General features: G+C 48.6%; 1 protein-coding gene across 1 annotated transcript in view; it reads left to right on the top strand.

Annotated features, from left to right (window-relative positions):
* Positions 1 to 2,786, top strand: part of TUBA8 (tubulin, alpha 8) — a 65,901-nt gene that overhangs the window by 62,216 nt on the left and 899 nt on the right. The gene's annotated exons all lie outside the window — the stretch shown is intronic.

The raw sequence follows: 2,786 nt of genomic DNA, 5'->3' as shown, positions 1-2,786 counted from the left end.
GGACTACAGGCACCCGCCACCACGCCCGGCTAATTTTTGTATTTTTAGTAGAGACAGGGTTTCACCATGTTAGCCAGGATGGTCTTGATCTCCTGACCCTGTGATCCACCCATCTCGGCCTCCCAAAGTGCTGGGATTACAGGCGTGAGCCACCGCACCCGGCCTCCAACCTAACGTTAGTTTTCATGGATATTTTACGCTTCCTTGTACAGCATGATTTTGTGGCCATTTTAATTTTAGAGTTAACCAAATTATTCCAGTTGCCAGAGGAGTATGATGCCTCCCTCTCACAAAAAGATGTGTTCTCCCAATTTATTCTGAAAACTTAAATATCTATCCTGCACATCTTAATCAATTTGGAGTAATAAGATGCTTTTATAGTTATTCTATGATTGCTATTTTCCATGGCCATTAACCAGGAATAAGCAAAAACCAGCAAGCCGCGTGACTGGTGGTTGACCAAGTGCCTGCAGTCTGGAAAATGCCAGGCTCAGAGAGTCAGTGGGGAGATACGAAATAGCGAGGGTAGGCCCTGGGGCCCCAGGACCAGGAATGCCGAATGGTGGAAGTCAACCCTCTGAGCTGGACCGGCAGGCATGCAGCCTGGCTGTGCATGTGAACAGCTCAGCCACCCCGCCCATGGTCCTTTGTCAGATTCTGCCATCATAACAGCTACCACATTCCCTTTAACTAGTGTCCTCATTTTATTTTTTTAAATTTTTTTCCCCTGAGATGGAATCTTGCTCTGTTGCCTGGGCTGGAGTGCAGTGGTGCGATCTCAGCTCACTACAACCTTCGCCTCCTGGGTTCAAGTGATTCTCCTGCCTTTGCCTCCCAAGTAGCTGGGATTACTGGTGTGCACCACTACGCCTGGCTAATTTTTGTATTTTCAGTAGAGATGGGGTTTCACCATGTTGGCCAGGCTGGTCTCAAACTCCTGACCTCAGGTGATCCGCCCACCTCGGCCTCCCAAAGCACTGGGATTACAGGCATGAGCCACCAAGCCTGGCCCCTAGTCATGCTTTCAATCATTCAGAGGTTTTACGGGTACCTATTATGTGTCAGGATTTGTTTCCGTTGCTGGAGGTGAAGAGATGAGCATGCCTTAGTTCTTTCTGGCAGGAGTTACAAGTGTGAGGCACCAGCTGCATGCTGGCCTCATGGCTGCCCTGTGTGAGTCTGAGGCTTTGACCTGGCTGTTCTGCTGAGTGAAGAGTGTGGCATTCCTTTTCACTGCTCTCCTCCTAGCTACATATATAATTTTGCCTCAACACTATGCTTATGTTTTTTGTGGCAGTTCTAATTATCCTGGCAAACTTAGTCTTCCAAAACATGAAGTTCTTTTTCCTTTTTCAAATGGAAACAAACAACAAGCTAGTAGGAGAATGAATGGGAAAAAAAGAGAATGAATGAGAGAGACATGGCGGGTGATGGGGAAATTAACAAAAAGGAAATGCCCCCTCATTCTCTCCTTCAAGCAGAAGCTCTGGGGTTATGTCCTGAAGGATCATTATGGTAGCATTAGCATAAGCTAAGAAAAGTACATTCCCTGGAGTGAATGCTGCTAAACTGCATCTTGCATTCTCTCCAACAGTGCTTGTCCCCACTTGACTCAGGTCAAGAGATGTTAGCACTTAGAGGAGGGCAAGCTGGCCCAGGCTCAAGGTTTATGGCAGTCGGTTCAGAGCTAGCAACATATGTGATGTGGCCAAGTTCATATTCATTGCCTTTCCCTTCCCCACTTTGCCCCTCTCCAAGATGCCACCTGTGCCTGAGAGGAATGACGGCTGCTGTGGGCGCAGTGGCTGGCTGGCTACCCATGTTGCTGCACAGCTGGCTGCCATTCCCACCCCAGCCCCTCAGGAGGATGTGCATTTAAAGCTATGGATTTAAGAGACTGACAATTAAAATGTGGTGGTCTCAGTGGGAGAGGTGGCCAAGGACATCACTGTGGTTCTCAGTCCCCATAAGTAATGTCACGGTTTGCCACGTTAAACTTGTCCCAGTTTCCCATGGTTCCTGGGGTTGGCTTTGGTTTGGGACATGTGTTGGGAAGAAGAGAGATTTCCAGGATAGCTGCACCACCGTAAGACGGGCCTGGGCTGAGCCTGGGAGACCTGCTATGCTGCCACAACTTGGCAAGACCTTCAACAACCTTCTTGGAGTCCCTGCTTTTCTTCCAAGAAGTCCCAATTTCCAAAAACATAGAGCCTGGTTAACACCAACACCAGTCCAGGGCCTTTCGGCTCTCTTTATTTACTGCTCTGGAATATCCCTGTGACCTCTTCCAACAGTTTTCACTCTTGGCAGGGAAACTTCCTTAAATTTACTTGCAACACAACTAAGAGGAACTTCAGATGACCACTTGGGAGAGAGTACACTTTTGAATAGCTTCGAATCTAGAATGCATTTCCCTCTTACACATACACATGTACCAGACACCTCCCCACCTGCTCCTAATGTCGCTCATGACTCTCATTGGCTACTTGCTGAGCCCCCTATACCAGCCCTGTCCTCCTCCTCTAGCTTTTGATTGCCCAGCCCTTCCCCACCTACTTTTTGTTTGTTTGTTTGTTTTTTAAGAGACAGGGTTGGCCAGGCGCAGTGGCTCATGCCTGTAATCCCAGCACTTTGGGAGGCCGAGATGGGTGGATCACGAGGTCAGGAGATCGAGACCATCCTGGATAACATGGTGAAACTCCATCTCTACTAAAAATACAAAAAATTAGCCAGGCGAGGTGGCGGGCGCCTGTAGTCCCAGCTACTCAGGAGGCTGAGGCAGGAGA

Source organism: Colobus angolensis, unplaced genomic scaffold (assembly GCF_000951035.1).
Source record: "Colobus angolensis palliatus isolate OR3802 unplaced genomic scaffold, Cang.pa_1.0 Scaffold242, whole genome shotgun sequence".
In the NCBI taxonomy this organism is placed as follows: Eukaryota; Metazoa; Chordata; class Mammalia; order Primates; family Cercopithecidae; genus Colobus; species Colobus angolensis.
This window is presented reverse-complemented; position numbering and strand designations above follow the sequence as displayed.